General features: G+C 38.9%; 1 protein-coding gene across 2 annotated transcripts in view; it reads left to right on the top strand.

Annotated features, from left to right (window-relative positions):
- Nucleotides 1-21,638, top strand: part of LOC102913863 (interferon-induced very large GTPase 1-like) — a 192,861-nt gene that overhangs the window by 90,645 nt on the left and 80,578 nt on the right. The window contains exon 1 of one of the 2 annotated variants that reach the window (XM_076549724.1): nucleotides 1,930-1,996. The exons of the other annotated variant lie outside the window; for it this stretch is intronic. The gene's annotated coding sequence lies outside the window, so the exon portion shown is untranslated. Of the gene's footprint in view, nucleotides 1-1,929; nucleotides 1,997-21,638 lie in introns of those variants that run through there. 2 annotated transcript variants of the gene reach the window in all.

Here is a 21,638-nt window from a genome sequence, read left to right as displayed (position 1 = left end):
CTTCCTAAAGTCAATTTCTCCACTTTCAATTATTTTATGGCCTTTTTTTTTTTTTATCTCTTACCTTACTCAGCCAAGAACCTGGTCACTTTCCCAATTTATTAACCCTTTCTTGTCCTGATACTGCCTACAGCTTAAACTCAGACATACAAAACAAACTGTAATATTCTGTAATGACAAAAGTTTACTACCTTTATGGTTTACAGAAATAAGCTTTATTTGGCCTCCTATATGTATAAAAATCAGGTATACTTGATAGATATTTGCTCCTCAGACTCTTCAGAGATCTGCTAAATATGGCATTTAAAACATTCAATTTAAAAAAAAAAAGGCTTTTTGTAATAAAGGACATGCCAACTCCTGGCAGTGCCCTTAATCTCAAAAAAAAAAAAAAAAAAAAAAAAACCATGATGGGGCACAGAAGAACCTCCACCTGGATCTTGCTTTAGATGTGACAAAGCTGGCCAGTGGGTGAAAAACTGCCCTTCATTTTGACGGCTGCCATGACCCTGTCCAAACTGTGGACAAACAAGACATTGGGGAGTTGATTGTCCTGGTTTGCCTAGACAAGGTAGGCCAGTCTCCCCCAAATCCCTACTCCATAGGCTGCATGGTCAGTCCATTTCATATTTACAGTTTACCTTCCTAACAAGCTTCACACTAAAAAAGATTTGGAGTTTCTGAAGGTTGTAAAAAAGTCATGTAAGTTATATAGATCAAGAAAAACAAGTTATACAATGTATACAGGTCTAAGATAGGTCTAAAGTTACAGCATTATGTGTTAAGGTCTAAATGTATGAAAGTTGAAGCATGTATGAAAGTCATAAATGTCTGAGGAAGTGATCTATGGGTCTGAGAGAGTAATTTAAGGTATATGAAAAGTTGTTTCAGATTGCTTTCCTTCTCTCTATGTGAACCCTTCTCCCTTATCCATAGTCAGAATACCCCTCCAGATGCCTGCCTTAACGTGCTGCTTTCAAGGTTCTTTTCTCCCAAGTCCCTCACGTCCTTTTCTTTCATAGGAAAAGTTGTCCTCTCCAGAATCAATATAAAATTTACCTTCTACTCTGAAATTAGCTCTCAGGATACTCCTGTGTACCCTGCCTCCTCCTCCTCAGCTTCCGTTTGTATACTCTCTCACCTCCAAAATCCCAAAACTGCTCTTATTCTCTGCCAACTTCTGTAGTCCATCTAACTGTATGGGATACCACCTCTCCTTCTTTTGTTATATAACATAAATGCCTTTCTATCATACGCAAGACCCTTCTGCCTACATTTCCAAATCTCTATACTCCCTACCCTTAACCAGACTTTTCGCAGGCCTCAAACCCACCATTTCTGCACCTTACCTCCTCATCCTACAATACTTCCATATTAACATTAAAAAAAAGCCCTAATGGAAACTTCCACTTAGTCCAGGACCTTCACTTCAATAACTGTTGTCTCTTTACACCCTAAAGTCTCTATCTAACCCTTAGGCTATTCTATTCACTTTCCCTAAAAACACCACTCACTTTTTAGTCCTAAATCTTAAAGACACTTTTATAGCTGAAGTTTTCTCCAGTCCTGCCCAGCCCAACGGACCCCGCAACTATAAATTATAAAATAATCACTCAAAAGTTTATATTAATTAAACTGCTCAGCCATTATAGCTTGGGCCTACCACTTAATTATAGCTCTTACACTTAAACTCAGCTCATTTATGTTAATCTATATGTCACCACATGTTTCATGGCTTTACCTGTTGCCTTTATATACTGCTCCCTGGATGGCAGGCTGGCGTCCCAGAATTCTCTTCTCTGCTTTTCTCCCCTATACTTCTTGCCTGGCTACTGGCCAATCTGCATTTTATTATACAGAGCAATATCCACAACACACTTTCTCTTCAATACTCCTGAATGTCCATTCCCAAAACCATTTTGCCTGTAGATAGATGGATCCGGATGCTCAACAATCTGGAAAACTGACCTGGACTGTCCTTCCCCAGGATTCAGAGGCACTCTCCACCTTTTTGGTCAGACACTGGCTACAGACTTGGTCTGCTTCCCTCTCCTTCCCCCACTCCCTGCCTGCTTCACTATATAGGTAACCTCCTCTTTTATAGTTCTTCCTTCTCTGACAGCCCATCCAACACTGCCTCACTCCTCAATTTCCTCAGTTCCAGAATTTACTGGCTCTCACCTTCAAAGCTTAACTCTCCTTTCCCAAGTCATCTATCTTAAATTTTCTCTCACACCAATCCATAGACACTTCGTGTTAAACCATGCTGCCCATCTCCACTCCTTATCTCTGTCCTCGTAGCTAATTTCCTCCACTCATGTGTCCCTATATACGCAATCCTAGTACATTCTCTATACCAAGTTTGCTGTGGGATGTTAATGTATGTCCTGTGGGAGCCCTTCTTGGGTTCCTTGTGGCGTTACCCAGCAGGTTTGCATAGAGGATGATTAGGACCATGGGCCTGAGTGCAGGTGTCTGAGATGGTCTGTACTTGGCTGTGCTGGGGGATGGTCTGTATGTCAAGTTGCTCTGATTGGTCAATAAATAAAACCTGATTGGTCGTGGCTAGGCAGGAAGTATAGGCGGGACTAACAGAGGAGAAATAAAAGAACAGGAAGGCAGAAGGAGACACTGCCAGCCACTGCCAGGACAAGCAGCATGTGAAGATGCTGGTAAGCCATGAGCCACGTGGCAAGGTATAGATTTGTAGAAATGCGTTACTTTAAGATATAAGAACAGTTAACAAGAAGCCTGCCATGGCCATACAGTTTGTAAGCAATATAAGTCTCTGTGTTTACTTGGTTGGGTCTGAGCGGCTGTGGGACTGGCGGGAGACAGAGATTTGTCCTGACTATGGGCAAGGCAGGAAAACTCTAGCTACACAAGTTACTCCTAGACCTCCTATTTCCTTTAACCCACAAACAATTACTTAAGTTTTAAATATTCTGCTTTCATCTCCAACCCTCTGCCTCCCAGATCTATAGAAACCTTACACTTCCAAAACACATAAACACTTCCTGAGACTGACCTTTGCCACTGTTTCCTACCTCTCTAAAACTCTAGATAACACCATCCATGGCTGACCTTCCTGTCTACACACTCTTGCTGCAGCCTATTTACTCACCTGTAAATTTAACAAATCAACGCTGAAATCCCCTCTTCCAGTCTATTAATCCCCTCTCACAATCTATACCCACCAATATCTCTCAACTCCTAAATCTCTACTACTGTCTCAGATTCCATCTCTTCAAACTTGTCTTATTGAAAACTCATTTCTCACATTCCTCACCTGTCCTTCCCTCAATCCCTGCACATTTATTTCTTTGTTTCAATGTTCCCAAGATCCTCTTCACTCCTATCCAAAACTCTCAAAGACCTCCTACCCCAAAACTCTCATACATTAGAGGGTCCTCCAGCTACTTCTGCCTACATTTTTATAAGGATGGATGAGGGATCAGTCTTTGTTCAGATGGTATCATTAAAAGACAGGGAAGTGCCAACACCTCCTGAGGCTATTTGAAGAGACCCATGTCTCTGGAACATTAGATAACTCATAATGGAGCCCAGCTAACTGGAGACCCTCTAATTTGGCACCAAAGCACAGAGTGCTGCCTGCTTCCTGCCCTTTGTCTGAAGACACACTGCCTGGACATACTGCTCCCTCCTCCCACCCCATATACCCTCACATAACACAGGTTGCATGTCATTTGGACTCATTGGATAGTAATTCAATGTTACCTTAGCTGATTGGATAATGTATGTACATGTGACAGTAAAAATACATATTAAACCACACCTGCACCTCAATACTGGTCTCTTGAGTCTGCTTCCTTGGAAACTCCTCATGACTCTGGCTCCTCAACCCTCCCCTACCGAGCTGCAAATGAGAGGAAGAAAAAACTCACAAATGGCACCTTTTTCCTATCAGATGGCCACATCAGACTGACCCCTCCATTAACAATAGTCATCCTCAACCTCCAGCTCCTATTCTTTCATGATAACCTGTTCCCCACAAATCTCATCTCTCTTCTCACATTTCTACTTTTCTTCTGTCTAAATGATTTCAAAACATCCACTGCCAACTACACCCTTAAATTCATTAACTGTCCAGATGTCTTCAGACATCACACACTCTAAACGAATCCTACACTCCCAATTACAATGCATAATAACTAAACCCAAGCCATCTCCTATTTGACAAACTCACTCTTTGTCAAACCCTCACTTGGATCAAGGTCATCCAACAAACTCTCTCAATCAACTTCATCAATACATACTTTAAGGTTTCCCACTTCTTTCTTTGTGCCTCTCTTCAAAGCCCTCCCTAAAATGCAGTCCCTCTTCCCACTGATACCCCAATTGCCAATGCTCTACCCCCACTACTAACTGCTTGTCCCCTTGACCATCCAAGTCCCCCTTTGGGAAGTAAAGCCAAGTTTGCTCAACTTTTCCACACCAACCCCAAAATCTGTTACAGACTATCCTTCTCACAGTTTGACAAAAGCCTCTCAAATTATTTTCTCTTCAATACAACCAGATCCTGTTTTGTTAACAGTTGTGCCACAATTAATCTTATATAGGCAATCTAAAATTTCCTGGCTCCTTTCAAGAACTCTCAAACAGACTTCAAACAAGTACTCCTGTCAAACCAACAGCCTAAGTTTTCCTGCCTATTTCCCATTCCTAAGGGTGGGAACTCCCCCACTTTCCCTGAGATGTCTCCCCATTTCCCTGGTCCTTTCCTCCTTTCCCTGGTCTTAGGACTTAGGACTCATCTTCCTAACTATCAGGACCATAAACCAAACAATTTCAAATGTACATCTAAGATAAAATATTTTTTTCTCTAAACTCCTTAACTTGACCTCTGTCCCTAATCTATCTGTATTGCCAGGAGCCATGTGACTTATCTGGGGAACAAGACCTGAGAGTAGCATGAACGAATTCTCCTTGTAGCAAGGCCCCAGAGAATCTGACCTACTTTGGCAAGGCCAATGCATAGTTCACTTCATAATTTTGGGCATGACCCCAGGAGCATATATGCTACCTGTCCTTCTTACTTTCTTTATACAAACCATATTGCTGGCTGCCTCTAGTTTCACCTCTAGTTTCTCAGAGCTACCGATAAAATAGCTATTACAAAAAGAAAAATTCCCCCTGATGAGTCTCCTCTGGGTGAGCCAGAGAGGGTATTGTTAAAAATATACAGTGGACCTGATTTAACCCCTAAAACCTTTGATGTTTCAAGTGTGACCATGAGTTCAGGCTTCTTAAGAACAGGATGTTGCCTTTCCAATGCACCCTGTGACTAGCCTAAAAGAGTCACAGTAGTTCATCACATTGCAAATTTCACATAATTGTTCTGGAGATAATGATTTTAATCTAGGAGAAATGCTAATAAGTAGTGATGTGAAGAGTTAATGAGAACAGTCTAGGAACAGGGAATGAAGAAGAATCATAGAAATCCACTGCCCTCATTTCTAATAGTGTGCCAACACTGTAGGAAGTTGAGAGAAAGGGGATATGAGAACCAGGGATGAACAGTGCTAACTATTAAGAGTAAGTTTACAAATTATGTTGCCTATAGGATAAATGGAAAAACCTGGAAGAGATAGACTAGCACAGAATGTAGAATGAATTGATCCAGCTTTGGCTGGTGAGTTAAATTTTGAGAATTCAGACCCTACCAGATGTAAATATGAATCACTAAAGACAAAACTATCTCTCACTCTGCATAATACTATAAGTGCAAATGTTGTCAACTGGGCACACTGTTCTACCTGTAGGTGTGCCTAGTTCATAAACTTCCTTTGTCGTGTGCAACACTGCATATGCTTCTAACATTGGAGTTATGGATCAAATAGGTAATGGTTACCAATGGGAAAGTTGGGGGTGGAAGGGGAACGAGGTAAAGGAAAAACTGGCAATTATTGTGACCATTATTAGAAACATAAGGAAACAAATTTGATTGTAAAACTGATTATGCAAACCACTGAACCTGTATACATAAAAATTGCTCAGGCTATCTGGGACTACTTGTTTGAAAAAGGTGGCCATAGTTTCTTCACTGTGCCAACTTCACACATCAGTCCCAAGTCATCTGACCTGTTTGGAGTAAGGCTTCTTGCACTGAAGCAACAGATTTCAAATCAACTGCAGACTTTTCCAGCAATTGCAATGGCAGCCCCATCTGTCTCCTCAGAGTCTACATCCCAGTCCAGCCTCACAGATTACACTTCTCCAGCCTCAGATGGTCCCATAGAACCTGGACATCAACTGATAGAGCTTGAACTTCCCAACCTTGACCAACAACCCAGCTTTCTTGAATACTCTAACAACAACACCCCAATATCAGCAGAAAGCAGCCAGAGAGATTGAAGCCTACTTACCCAATACCCAGCCATCCAATAACAATTTTTAAAAAGGTGGGAAAGAAGGGATTCTAGCCCACTCAAGAATGTGACTCTGGTAGGCTTTGCCCTTCTCCAAAATTCCTGCTGCCTTGCTAAAAACTGTTATATTACATTCCTAAAGCTAGCCCTCAAGTTCTACTCATTTGGACACTTCCTCCTCCTGGGGCTGACTACCATGGTCCAGCTATCAAAATATTGATATCAAGCAATCAAAAGTCCCTTTTGGCTTACCTAATTAACATGCCCAATTAAGCACCTCATCCTAACATGGTGTTTCCACTTGTACCTTTATAAACTGCCTGTCTTTATAAACACATCTGTCTCTTCTCTACCCGGAGGCAGTCCTTTGACCTACTCCAAGACAAATACCCCCTACCCCTCTTGGCTGCAGTGGCCCCTTTTCACCCCTCTCCTTTGTTCCTTTCCCCTTCTCCCTCTTCCTCTATCTCCCGTCTTTGTCCCTTATCCCTGCCCTCTGTCCCTCTGGGGCAAATAAATCTCCTTTGTGTTGAGAACTTGGTCTTAGGGTTCCTGAGCTGATATTTTTCCTTTCAATACATACACAAATATGGCTGGCACCAGTGCATCGGAAGCTGTTCAATTAATAGAAACAAATATATCAAAGAGTAAGATGAAAAACCACAAAATCAAGCATTAACTATGGTAGAAGTGCTTTTAGATACACAGGAGACAAAATATATTCAATATTTAATGATTTATGAAGAAGTGACAAAAATTAGGAATGGAAAGAGCAGATTTAAATTTCAGAGAAACTAATATAGAAAAGCTAAAGAAATGATGGAATAAGTGTTTTAGAAATGAAAATCAATTAATATATATTCACACTTCAACTATTGCTTTGCACCTTGTTATACTGTAGAGTTTATGGTGCTAAAACCAATCTATTACACTGCACCTCAAAATGACAATATTTACTACAAGTATGGACAATAATGTGACAAAGATACCAAAGAAAATATAAACTCTGCAATTAAAGGCAAGGATAAGAAGTTCCTGTAGAATTATAGACTTGGGGCACTCTTTTTATTAGCCAAGAAACTAACACTTCCAAAGAATAGGACATAGACTAACTAAGTACTGTTCTTAAAACAGCCATGAAGCTGAGAGATCACATCTCAACTGCACACAGAAAACAGAGAGAGCAAACTGTAAGCCAACAGGGCTACATACTCTCAAGCCTGATTCCAATGTTATTCTTCCTTCAGCAAAGTTACATAGGCTGAGAAGAAATGAGGTAGTACTAGAATTTTCATACCTCCACAGTTTCATTACCAAATGTTCAAATACATAAGCCTATGGGCCATTTCTCATTCCAATCACAGGATTCCACTCCTGACCCCCAAAGACACCTTGCCCTATCATAATGCAAAACCTATTTAGTCCAACACAAAAATCCCCATAGTATTTAATAGTCTTAATATTGATCAAAACTTCAAAGTCGAAAGTCAATTCTGAGACTTAAGGATAAATCTTACTTGTGTTCTCATGAATAATAATGAAAAAATAAATAAAAATTTAAAACAGAATTACATATTTCCAATGGTAACACACAATATACATTCCCATTTGAAAACAGTGAAAATGGGGATGTAGTGTAGAAAGAGTATAGCAAAGGAAAACAGAAATCCAGAAGGGAAAGCACTAAATCCTATAGCTCTATATCTGATGTATGAAGTGTGGTATATTCAATATCAAAGGATTTTGATGACTCCAGCCCTCTAGCTTTGCTGCCTACAACCTACAGTTCCTATTTATGCTTGTTCCACTCTCTGTTTGCAGCTCTCCTTGGCAGATGTCTCATGCCTCAGACATCCCCAACATCTTGGGAACATGTGGAAGATCTATTTCTATCCTTTCAAGGAAGATTCACATTGATTCCTGTAGTGGCTCCAACAGTTTACACTACCACCAACAATGAAGAAGTGTTCTTTCCCCAAATCCTTACCAGCATTGGTTGTGATTTGTATATTTGGCCTTGGCCATTCTGGCTGTCTTACAATGAAATCAAAAGAGTTTTACTTTGTGTTTTTCTGATGGGTAAACATATTGAACATTTTTTTCAAAACATATTTCTTGGTCATGTGTTTCTTCTTCTGAGAACTCTCTGTTAGTTCCATGTCCCATTTTTACTTGATTTTCTTGGTGTTTAGTGTTTTAGTGCTTTATATATTCTAGACAGTAATTCTGACAGGTGAAAGACCTTTTCCTATTCTTTCAGTTTACCATCATGATGATATTCTTTGCTATACAGAAGCTTTTTAGTGTCATGTGGTCCCATTTGTCAATTTTGATATTAACGTCTATGATAGCAGAGTCCTTGTTCAGAAAGTCATCTCGTGGGACAATAAGTCAAAGTTTATTTCCTACTTTCTTCTCTATTGGATTCAGAATATCAGGTTGTCCTGATTAAATATTCTCTACTTGACACAAACTAGGATAAAATGGGAAACTCAAGAAGAAACCTCAATTGGGGAATTGCCTCTATCAGATTAGCGTGTGGGTGTGTGTCTAAGAGACATTTTCTTGAATAATGATTGATATAAGAGGGCCCATGCCTCTATTGTTTGACACTCCTGAACTCATGATACTAGGTTTTATAAGGAAACAAACTGAGCAAGTCATGAGAACAAGCCAAAAAAGCAACACTCCTCTGTGGTTCTGCTTCAGTTCCCACCTCTAGGTTCCTGCTTAATTTGCTCAGTAATGAACTGTGATCAGTAACCATAAGCCAAATAAACTGGCTTCTCTGCAATTTGGTTTCATTCAGTGTTTTATCACAGGAACAGAAAAGCAAACTAGGATATAGCTTTTATGCTGAAGTCGTTGATCAATGTACAGTTGAGTTTTGTACAGGGGTGAGACAATGATCTAGTTTCATTCTTCTATGTGAAACTGCAAATGATGAGTGCCATTTGTTGAAGATGTTGTCTTGTCTCCAACGCTTACTTTTGGCCTCTTTTTTCAGATTCAAGTGGCTGAGGGAGTGTAAGCTTATATCTGTGTTCTCAGTTCTATTGCATTGATTAATGTGTCTGTTTTTATGGGGGTTTTATTTCTACAGCTCTACATAACAAATATCCCATGTTCCCTCTCCTATGTGAATGCTAACTTTGAATCTTCAGACAGGTGTGTTTATATTGAAGTACTTATAGAAGGCAAAAACAAACAAGCAAAGACTAGTAAGGTGCAGGAAGGGTGAGCTTTGAAGGAAGATGAGAAAGAACACACATAGTATGAAGAAGGGGTTAAGTGGTGTAAAGGAATGAGAGAGCAGGGCAGAGAAGGGGGTATGGAAAGGAATAAATAATACTAAAGCACTTTGAAAATTTCATATAAAACTGACTACTTTAAAATCATCCTAATATGCATAGCTATACATATCTAAAATCGGTTTAAATAGAGTTACACTATAAAGGAGACAGCGATTCCCCAAACATCTTAAGTTATCCATTGTAAAGCCCAGTGCCATGTATGAGCTACCTTTTTTCCAAGTTATTTGTCATGGGGTCTGCACCAAATGCCCTAAGCATTAAAAGTTAATGCCATTGTTCCTGCTTACCCTCCAGAACTTAATGGAAGACCCTATTGATAAAGACACCACATACTTGAGTAATAATTACATAGAAAAGACAAGCAGGCACTACCTTAGAAACATCATCGTTATTGGCCAGATTTCAAAGTACTAGCAGGTGCTGTGCATGATATAAAAGGAGACAAATAAAAGATACTTACCCCACTATGAACACCAAGCTATGATAAAAACTAGCCTGACAAGATATGCTTACTAGTTCAATGGCAGCACTAATGTTTTGACAGTAACCAATAACTTTCTGATTGGATTTTATACCCTGTTGCTGGAGAGCTTCTCTCCAGGTTCCCCAAGCCCCACAGTCCCACAATCCACTTATAAAATAATCACTCAGACGCTTGTATCACTTATAAACTGTATGGTCGTGGCAGGCTTCTTGTTAACTGTTCTTATATCTTAAATTAACCCATTTTTATAAATCTATAGCTTGCCACGTGGCTGGTGGCTTACCGGCTTCTTTACATGCCCTTCTCCTGGCGGTCTCTGCAGTGTCTCTCCCTCCTTCTTCCTGTTTCCCCAATTCTCCTCTCTCTTTGTCCCGCCTATACTTCCTGTCTGGTCACTGGCCATCAGTGTTTTATTTACATAGAGTAATATCCACAGCACTTCCCCTTTTCTTCTTTTTTTAAAAAGGAAGGTTTTAACTTTAACATAGTAAAATTACATATAACAAAACAATTATCAAGCAAGAATTACAGTTACAATATTAAAGAAGTTGTCCTATCTATCTTATATTTGTGAGTTTAAGGTTTTATATCTAACTTATCTTTTATCATAACTGAGGAAATTACAACTATCTAGTTTTCAACCACATCAAAGACCTGAGAAGGAAGATAATGGTACCTGAGAAATGGTAGATGGATGCAAGCAACTTTCGGGAATCTTGCAAGATTAGACCAAGACAGCTGGCAGCCTGGACAGTCACCTAATGTTTCTCAGCATTATTGGTGCATTCAAATTGGCTACAGGCCTAGAGTATCTGACAGACCATTTTCAGAAGCAGGATTTCTGAAAGACCATCTTACCCTGTCTTGGCAGAGTACAGTGGTCGCTTTCCTTGTGTCCCGCTTGTCCAGAAAGGACAGCATTGCATTTATACTGTCAGCCATCAAGGCAAGGGCAGTTCTTTGCCCAGTAGGCCATTTTGTGCCAAAAAGACAAACTTCCAAATGGAAATGTCTTAGAAGCCCAACATTCTCTCGGGATCAATTGGTGCAGCCAGGAGCAATTGTGTCTCATGTCAACAGAATTTTAAGTTATTTAAATGCCATATTCTCTAGGTCTATGAAGTGTTTGAAGATTACTTATCTATCTGAAATATATCTATGTATACCTAGAAGACTTAACTAACATGGCTACAAATATGATTATCATAAATGACTAATTATTAATCTATTTTTAATTATCCATTACAATTTTAAATGAGTTACATAAACATAATACCTCAAACAATAGAAATATATATATATAGTATAACAAAATTAACTTAAAGTTTGTATCAATAAACTAAAATTTATACCAATGTAAAACATTTTAAACATGAACTAAAATCTATACCAATGTAAGACATTTCAAACAAGTTTTCTTTAAAAGCAGGTTCATTAATCTACCCTTTTATCTCATCATCTCCACATTCTTCTATATATCTATATCATATCCCCTTTTCTTTTTTAGAAAGAGATCACATTTATAATCAACCTGTTTTAAATAAAAATAATGTTTTTTCTCTGTCCCACATCAGAGGGCTCTTCTGATTTGGGACACAAGAATCTCTTAACCATTTTTTTTTAAAGCAATATGTCTGGGTTTAGAGGGGGAGTGAGCCAATTCCACCTCCAAAGCCAGCTTGGTATATTTGGGGATTTGGGCGTAGCATCTCTTACTACTTCCTGCTGGAGGGGGGCGCTGTATCTTATGGGGAAGCAAAGAAAATTTTAAGCCTATGGGGTAGTCCTTGAGGCTGTATTGTGTGAACCAGTTGCCTTGAAACCTCTCTGGATGTTGGATCATCTGGGCCATGGTATCATCGGAGACCTTTCAGGGGGTCTTGGCTGGTGAAACCTGATGTATCTTAATCTGGAACAAATCCACAGTCTCTGGCTTTCTGTGGAAACAAAAGCAAAACCTCTTTTCCAAAGTAACATATCCTTAAATCTAAATTTTGAAGTCAAGTTACCTTTAAAATATACATATTGGTTTAATTCAACACCTTTTTTGATCAAATGTTTTTTTGCAGTTAAAAATCCCAAAGACAACACAATCCAGATTGTCTGTGTAATATTCATCTTTACGTGGCTTTTTACATTAATTTTTTTGTCTCTTTCAAGCCTACTTATATTTTACACACATTGTAAACGATGTTATCTGAATCAGTCTTTTTGTGAGCCTATTGCTTTAAACTGCATCCTTCTAAGCCTGAAACAGCACTGTGGCTGCTGGCTCCGCCCACTTCAGCTTCCCAACATGGCAGTGGTACGTTTTCCGCCAGCTCTGGGAGTCATCAAGTCTCAGAAATAGTGGGTCTAAGCTTTTATCAAAGCAGGGTGTAGCCCCGAAACCTTTTTTTAAAAAATAGTAGTAAAGACTAAATCTACTACACAGCATAATGTGCCTCTGGCAGACCCCTCATTCCCGCCATACTGCCGGTCAAACGCACACGCCAGGAACCCGCCAGTGTTCAAACCTGTGTTTTGCGGCGTCTAGCTGCTCATATGAGACAAGAAGCAGGAACCTGGTTTGGGCTCTGTTTAGAATTGGTTATTAAATATTCTCAGGTTTAAGGTGGAAACTCGAGCCGTTGGGCGCCATTTGTTGCTGGAGAGCTTCTCTCCAGGTTCCCCAAGCCCCACAGTCCCACAATCCACTTATAAAATAATCACTCAGACGCTTGTATCACTTATAAACTGTATGGCCGTGGCAGGCTTCTTGTTAACTGTTCTTATATCTTAAATTAACCCATTTTTATAAATCTATAGCTTGCCACGTGGCTGGTGGCTTACCGGCTTCTTTACATGCCCTTCTCCTGGCGGTCTCTGCAGTGTCTCTCCCTCCTTCTTCCTGTTTCCCCAATTCTCCTCTCTCTTTGTCCCGCCTATACTTCCTGTCTGGTCACTGGCCATCAGTGTTTTATTTACATAGAGTAATATCCACAGCAATACCCACTCCACAATGTGGAACTCATGATGATATTGTTAATTGGACAAAAATATCCTGAGTTCACTCAGAGATGGATCATGACCAGGACTTGTAAGCCAAATAAACTGTTTATTCTCTAAGCTGATTTTGGTCAGTGTTTGGTCACAGATCATAGGGAAGGACCTAACTCTATTATTGTGCTTAATAGTCACAGTAATAAACTGATCCCTAACTTCTTATCTTTTTGTTAATTACACTAATGCATCTATTAACCCCCAGCTGAGAAGGTTCTTTCGGATGGAGATTAATTGGGGCCAAAAGCAGATCAACATTCAGTGAATAAAAGACTGCAGATTTACCGTCATTAATTGGGAAGTTTATATTTCACCTTCTGTCCACAAGGTTCAGGAACATTGTGAAAGAATGAACAGATATTCAGAGCCAGAGCAGAAGTTGCCTTTAGTGACACAGTATTTATTGGATACAGTTGCACACGTGAAGTTTAAGTGACTGGGAGAACATGTACCAGCCATGGACAAAATTAAGCCAACCAAACTCTCAGTGTGGATGGGTGGGAGACTCATGAAATCTTATTTTCTTGTGAGAAGCTATTAGCAGTTGGTGGCTGCTGGGAGAAAAAAAATCACTTTTTGTTAGGCTTATGGACTCTGAGAGGGTACCCAAGCTCCAACATCTGTGCATATAGAGGCAAAAGTAAATGGACTCAGTGTGTTTTTAAAAAAAATAAGGCAGCACATGAAAGTGGGAAGAAAAAGCAATAGCATTTGAAGAATTAGAGAGGAGAGAATTTGATGAAAATACATTATATACATGTATCAATGTAAAAAAGTGAATTTAGGTTTAATTGACTATTTTCATTTCTTCATTTGGGGTCTATCTGTTGTATTCATTATGTCACTTAACACTTGAAGATTTGGGGTTTGAGAAATTTAATTTTTTATATATTCTCAATATGAGTCAATAATCTGAAGTATATTTGACAGATTTTTCTCCCATTCTATGGGTTGTCTTTCATATGGTATTTATTTTCTTTTCAAGGCAAAAGCTTTCATGTTATCTTACTTATCAGTTTTTCAGGTTATACCCTGAGTTAATCCAAGTGCTTTTCAAAAGGTGCTGTCTTTAGATGTTACCTACACTTAATGCCTGTTTATATCTACGTATACATTATAGAGAACTCATGATCTGCAAGTGGGGGAAAATATTGTTTTCTCACATAACACTACGTTTTCCCATATCCTTCAAACTCAGATGCTGAAATTGCTACATGGGTTAGTGTGGGAACGTGGTCAGACAGAGGAAACAGGCCAGTTGAGGTCAGGAGCATTAGGGTGTGACTGCTGTGCTCAAAAGTGCTCAGAGAGCACTTAAGGGCTTTCTGAGTAATGATTCAGTTTCTGTTCCGCAGCAAAACCAAGTCTCCTAGCAAAGCCGGGCCTGGTGAGAACTGGACAAACACCCTAAAATATTGCCATCATCCCTGAGATTTTGGAGGCCCTGTCTTAGAGATTTAACTTCTCTATATTCTCATCCTAGTGCTAACTCTGGATGGAAGCTGGGTAATGTAAGCAGTCTTAAGGAGATTTGGGAGAGTTTCTTTAACTTAATGTATCAAGGCAAGGCAAGATTTTTTTTAAGCTGGGAAAATGAAGATAAAATTAAATGAAATATAAACAAGAAACAATAATGTCTAGTGGGGAAAACAGTTTACAAGAACATTTAATTGAATAAATATCTAGCTCACTTTGGTAATAATAGGCAGTTCCATAAATCTGGATAAGTAATGAGTCTTGCACAAGCTCAAGCCAGACAAAATTACAGCATGCAGGAAGAGCTGGGCACAAAATCCCACTGTTAGCTGAGGCACTATAGACATCTGGTAGCTACTAGGAGAGGGAGCAATGTGACCACACTCCAGGGCAGGCCCACTTCCCAGAAGTAGTTAGACAACTCAAACTGGGATCAATGCTGGAAATAAGAAGTAGAAGAAAGAGGAACAGCAGGAGGAGGAAATGAAAGCAACTCAAAGTTCTGTGAAAAGGGAGATAAAGCTGGGGAAGAGAGACAAAAAAATACATCATTTTAAGTTCTCAAATAATTAATAAAAATGCGATTTTTAAAGTGTATGTTCTAAGTGCACCTGAGAATAATTTTTATTGTTTTAAGCTACCGTCTGTAATAATTTATAAAAACAGCAATAAGAAACCAATATACCAGCTCTTTTCTTGTTATTGGTGGTGGTGATGGTGCAAGTGGTGTGTGTGTGTGTGTGTGTGTGTGTGTGTGTGTGTGTGTGTGTGTGAAGCCATGGAAAGTATGAGGGAAACATGTTGCAAAGAACATGAAAATGAAAAACTCCTAGTAAAACAATACAAACAATTAACAGCAGAGACAGCACACAGAATGGGAGAAAAACTTTACTAACTATAGTTCAGATAAGGAGCTGATATTCATAGTTTATAAAGAATTATAGAAATTAAGTACCAGGGAAACAAAACTGTTAATCAACAAATGGGCAAATGACCTGATTAGACAATTTTCAAAACAAGAAACACAAACAAGCAATGACTACTTCAGATGTTGAATATACCTAGTCATCAGAAAATTGCAAATTAAAATGATGTTGAGCTGACCCCTTGTCAAAATCACTACTATCAGCATATTTGACAATACATGATAGTATGTGGTAAGGGATGACCCTTTATTCACTATTGTTGGGGGTGAAAATTAACACAATCACAAGGAAATCAATTTGAATATTTCTCAGAAGCTTAAATATAGAGTTTCTATATGACCCAGCTGTTTTGCTTCTGGCCATACAGCCAGAGAACTCCATAATCTACCATAGAATTTTCAGCCTTATAAATTTTTAATTATTTTGAGATTATAATACATTATTGCCGGGGACAGCATATAAGAAGGCTGACATGCTGCCAGCAGAGATTGGAGAAAGGGGCACCCAAGATTGTGGACCATCATCCCTCTGTGTGTTCCCCTCCAGATCTGCTTAGCATGCTTCTAGAGGGCCAAGGCAGAAATGCTTACATGTCCAAAGTCATGCTTTATGGCATGCACATGTCATGTCCTCTTCCATATAAATACTTATTGTAATACTAGTCTTTTTCTTCTATCTGATCTTCATGTTCTGTGTTCCTAGATCAATGGTAATTTCTGTGATACAGGAAAGGAGTGAAGTAAATTTCACAGGAAATTATACAGAGATGATCACCCAGGCTGAGGTTAAGGCAGTTATGCAGTTCATGGGAAAGAACCTGCAGCCTGGAGAAGCTTTTCAGGCTTGGGTCAACTGTACCACATGTGTGGTCAACTATAGCACATGGTATGATGTGTATCAACACACTGGACTCAAATTGGCCATGAAGAATAATTCAGTTTCTGAGGATATTCCAAGGGCATTGTGTAAAACTTGAGACCCTAAGGGGTATTGGCTGAAGACTGTGAATGAAGTAACATATAGATGGGATGACAAACTAAAAGTGTGGAAACTTAGAATAGGAGGGAAATAGTGGCCTCCACCAAGAAGGGGAGATGGCAACTTTAATCTAGATATTTTTTATTCCTCCTGAAGGAGTGTGGAGACAATGTGGCAATTGATGGAGTGATTGCTACAAGTTTTATTGGGTTCTTAGATTAATAAAAACTGCCAAAAAAGGTGAGCTCCCTTTCATAGAAGCTCTAAAAATTGTATCTGGTCTTCCTTGGAATTGTTGGGATACAGAAGGACAGAAGTTGCTGACTTGCAGGGACAGATTTCTTGTCTGAGGTCATTGTGGCCCACCAGTCACAGGGCTGGGTGTTTGCAGAGGGCTGAAGAGGAACTTAGGCACCTGCAGGGGTCTTGAGGTCAGGGCAGGCTGTGTGAGAAGGAAATGACTGTCTGATACATTGACCACTGTGCTTATTTTTACCTTTTTTGTGAAACTGCATGTTGCTAGCATCTGGGTCAAGTGCTCAGAAGATTGTATAATCATTAACAATAAAATAGATTATTCTTGCTTTGGTGTTAAATCTGGGATAGTTCCTGTGCTTAGTTAAAGATGGTAAAGAATATACTGGTAATTTTCTAAGAATAACCTTTGGAATCGTGAGAACATTTTGTATTGGGTGATTTCCCCTTTTCTTTCTGTTTCCCCTTGCTTATGATAATAAAAGACTGAGGTTACCAGGGCAAAAGCAGAAGCTAAAGAAGCTAGGGAAGCTAAAGAAACTGTAACAAAGAAGCTACTTAGCAACTGCAGAAGCTGGAAGTGACCTGTCAGCTCGCACGAGCACTGTCTCTGAGTCGTTACTGCGCCTTCCAGGTATTCCGTCCTTCAGACTCCTGAAACTGCTGAGGCTGGTTCCCGGCACATTATAATTACATAATTATCCTCTTCCTTTTCCTTCCTATACCCTCATGTTTATCACTTATTTATCTACTATAGCAAGTCAACTCATCCAGATGAGTGGATAATGAAAATATGAATATTACTAAGCTCCAAAAAATGCAATAGAAACATTCCACAAAAAATAATTGGCTTAAAATGAATAACACTGAGATCACATAATATCAGAAAAAAACTCATGGTCTCTCTTACATTCAGTACTTAGGACATGTGAGTACATTATAGCATGCAGAACGAGAAAGACTGAATACTAGGAGATGAGGAAGGACCAAACACAAGTAATGGACATGAGTTATGAAAGAAGATACAAAGATTGTTGTTTTTCTAATTCTAACTTCATTGTGGATTTTGTTGGTTTTTGTGGGGGACAAGTACATCAAAACATATTCAACAGGGAAAGTGGGAAATCCAATGTGAAGCCCAATAGGTTCACAAAGCAAATTCTGACTGTATGGAAGTTCAAGGAGGCATATAGGTAGATTTGGGATTTGATTTATCTTGGGTGTGTATTTTTTCTCTTTTATATAATAAGTTATTTTAAACAACAATTTAAAAGAAGGACTGATGTTCTCGTGAAAGGTGTGACAGGTCACCTTTGATACTTTCTCCCTAGTGAATTGCCCAGAAATCCTTATGTCTGTCTGTGACTAGAGGGACTTAGAATTCTAGTCCTGAAAATCTTCTCATTGCTATGAAGTGATTTCACTTTGATAATTTCCTGTTTCCTGGATTCCTGAAAGGCTACAAAGTTTTCACATAAGCATCTGAGTTCATGCATTCTGCCTTCCTTCCTGGATCAAAGCTTCTTTTTCTGTGGCTTAACAGTGTTTTCTAGTCTGTTTTATATTTGTTCCCAGGTTACAGCCCTCAGGGTCTTTGATTTGAAGGAACTTTTCTGCTCTGCTGTTGTGAGTAAATAATTTCAGAACTTTCATTGTTTACATGGGCAGCACAGCCTCCATTCCTAGCAATAGCCCCTTGGGCATGTTTAGCACATTGGATTGACTATGCTTATAACCTGGAGGAAAGAAGAAAATATTCTCTTTCATCCCAATGAGCATCCAGGATCTGCTATCCCTCCAACTTTTCCAGGGAACACATGTGTCTTATATCCAAAACTACTTTTACAGGTTAAAACCTTACTATTAGCACTGTCTGCTGTCTCTTTCTTCTGTCTTTGAATACACAAAAAAAAAAATATTGCTAACCAAGGGGGAAGTTGGTCTTGACCAATTCTTGCTGGAATGTATCATTCGGTAGCTTTAAGACTTCATGAGACACGGGATAGGGTGAGGAGTATATATAAAAAGTTCTATTTTTTAAATCCAAGAGGCAATAAAGTCTGTCTAGATCTAAGAAGACACAGAAATTTTGTAGTTTTACAATATATAGGCAAGCATTTACTTGTTTTCCCTCTTCATTTTGTTTATGCTTATATGTTTTCTTAGCATAATGTGGGTGAGAATGAGACTAGTTTCCTAATTAGCCTGTACTGACTTGGATTTATAGCCTCCCGTCTTCCTCTGCCTCCCAAGTTTTCAGAGCCATTCTTGTGTCTAAAAGGCCTAAATTTTTCCCGAATAGTCAATTCAAAATACACCCAAGAAATATATTTTAGTCATATATATTTTATCTTCCTTTTTTGTAACTATTTGTGACACTCACTAACCTAGCTGTTACCATCAGAGCATACGCTTGTGTAACCCAGGGCAGACAGACAAGCTTATTTCCTGTCTGACCATCATGGAATTCTTGAATATCCATGTAGCTCATGCACATTCTCCACAACCTTTAGGTGGTCAGTCGGACATTGGCAAGCTTAGATGTCATTTAGGGTGGATTCTACTGCTGTGATCAGCTTTGCATTCCCTCCTATGTCCTTGGCGACACTAATGTTAAGGAAGGATAAATATTACCTCTGCCCCTTCTAAGAATTTGAAATTTATAAAAGGACAGAGGAAGTACCACACAGCTCCCTCTCCCTCAGCTTTAAATCACCATATGACAGAAAGCACAGGTGTGGTAGCAATGATTTTTTAAAGCCCATTACTACAGGTATTTTCCTCCTGATAGAGAATTACTATGGAAGTGGCTTCCTTTTTGTGGGTTCTTAGTCTCCTTAATAAACAAACTTTCTAAATGGGAACAGAAGGAATCTGGGAGATAAAACTACATTTTCTCACTAAGGGATTATTCTTCTAATATCCTAATCATACCTTCCTACAAATCTGCTTACCTGGCCAAATTATTGACAGATCCAGGTGTACAAACTCTTACTGGAAAGTACAATAATATGCTAATTGCTACCTATCTACAACTCTAAGGGTGGCTAGTTTATGTTTGTTTGTTGACTTTTCTTTAAATCTTTTTAATCTAATCTACTACATTATTTTTGTTCAAGCAAATGATTAACCATGAAAACAAACATACAAATAACACCATATGGACTCAACAGAATATATTTAAGGATATATGCATATATACAAAAGAATATGTGTATGCAGTTACAGTGAAAAAGGAGGCCATGAATTTGAAAAAGAGTGGAAGACTGTTAGGCAGGAGCAAAGGTAAGGGAGAAACATGTTAAATTATAATCTCAAAAGTAAGCAAAGAAAGGATAATGTCAGATTTGTATCCCTGAACCAAGGTATACTCACAGCTGGAAATTTTCTTGTGTCCTGCCTGGTCCTGCAGTTGCTCAGACCCAAACAAACACACAGAGGCTTATATTATTTTCAAACTATATGGCCTAATGGCTCAGGCTTCTTACTAGCTAGCTCTTATATCTTAACTTAACCCATTTCTATTAATCTACATTTTGCCATGTGTTCTGTGGCTTTACCTGTGTGTCATTACATTCTGCTCTCTGAACTTCAGAAAGGCATCTCCCTGCCTCACCTTTCTCTTCCTGTCTCCCTTGGATTTTCCCACCTGGCTCCATTCTGCTTTGCCATAGGCCAAATGGCTTTATTTATGAACCAATTAGAGCAACACATATTCAAAGTGTACAAAAAGATTTGTACACAGCATTTCCCCTTTTCTATCTAATCAAAAATGAAGGTACTTTAACATAGTAAAATTACATATAATAGAACAATTATCAAGCAATAATTCCAGTTTCAATATCTAGTCTATTTGTATTTGACAAAATTAAAGAAAATATTCTATCTATCCTGTATTTATGAGTCTAAAGTTTCATATCTAATTTATCTTTTATGATAACCAAGGAAAATTATATCTAGTCTTTAACTACATCAAAGAACCCAGAAGGATATAATATTACCTAAGTAAACAGGAAATACATTATAAGCAACTTCCAAAATTCTGGAAATGACAGGGACAGCTGGCTACCTCAACAGTTACCCAAAGTTCATTTGCAACGTTGGGGCATCCATCTTCAGCCTATAGCCCTAAAGTCTCTCAGTCACTTGTCTCTTTGTCCTGTAGAATATCTGGCAGTCTCCTCTGGGAAGCAGGAACTTGAAGAAACATTTCAAACTACCCAAAACATTGTAAGGTTACAAAGACATATATGATTGTCCCCTCCCTTATATCTTAATGCAGGGGCTAAAGAGATGGGATCAGTATTTAATTACTGCTTGTAATGGCTAACTTTGGTTGTCACCTTCTTTAGGGAACCCTGACTATATACCACTGTTTCAAAAGACCAGAGTTCAGTTTCCAGCACATACATCAGGAAGCTTACATGTGTCTGAAATTCTAGTACTAATCTGAGTCTACCTGCAGTGTGCATGTGTGTGTGTATGTGTGTGCGCACGTGCAAGCATGCTTGAGTACATGTATGTGTGCTCATTTGGAAGGGGTACATGCATTTGTGTTCAAATGTGTATAAAGCCATGTCTTCAAGCACACTCCACTCCATTTACTATATAAGGTTTCTCACTGAACATAGCACTAACCAATTTTTGTTAATTTAAGTAGCTAGCTTACTCCTAGCTGTTTCTGTCTTCTGAGGGCTGGTATCAGAGACACCCATTATGCTTGTATGACATTTATATGAATTCTGGAAGTGTGTACACAGAAATAACATTCCCA

The sequence above is a fragment of the Peromyscus maniculatus genome, chromosome 1, assembly GCF_049852395.1.
Source record: "Peromyscus maniculatus bairdii isolate BWxNUB_F1_BW_parent chromosome 1, HU_Pman_BW_mat_3.1, whole genome shotgun sequence".
Classification (NCBI taxonomy): Eukaryota; Metazoa; Chordata; class Mammalia; order Rodentia; family Cricetidae; genus Peromyscus; species Peromyscus maniculatus.
The sequence above is the reverse complement of the archived record's forward strand: the minus strand, read 5'-3'. Positions and strand labels throughout refer to the sequence as shown.